The following is a 394-nucleotide window of genomic DNA, read 5'->3' as shown; positions in this document are numbered from 1 at the left end:
GTGATAAAAGTAAGAGAAAAAAACAATAAAAAAATGTAAAATTAACCCTGCCGCCCCTGCCATCCGGTTGCCATTCTCCATTGATGGGGGGGTTGGCGATGAGGGGGGTTGGCGATGAGGGGGGGCGCATTTTGCAATCTGGCCTTGGGGCGGCAGGGAGAGCCTGCATAGGTGGACACAAGAGTGACGCTGACCAAGCCAGCTACATCTGCTTTCATTGTCACTTTTTGTAGGACAACCCCTTCCCATGGTGTTCAGAGATCTGTTGTGGCTCATCCTTCCACCAGTCATAGCGGGATTATTAATGCTTGATGAAAAAGCGTCTGTCCCTGCTAATACCACCCCGAAACCTCAAAAGATTCAGAATGTGAAGTGCAGCTAGAGGGACAGTATC

The sequence above is a fragment of the Nanorana parkeri genome, unplaced genomic scaffold (assembly GCF_000935625.1).
Source record: "Nanorana parkeri isolate BGI_ZX_2015 unplaced genomic scaffold, ASM93562v1 scaffold2240, whole genome shotgun sequence".
Taxonomy (NCBI): Eukaryota; Metazoa; Chordata; class Amphibia; order Anura; family Dicroglossidae; genus Nanorana; species Nanorana parkeri.
This window is presented reverse-complemented; position numbering follows the sequence as displayed.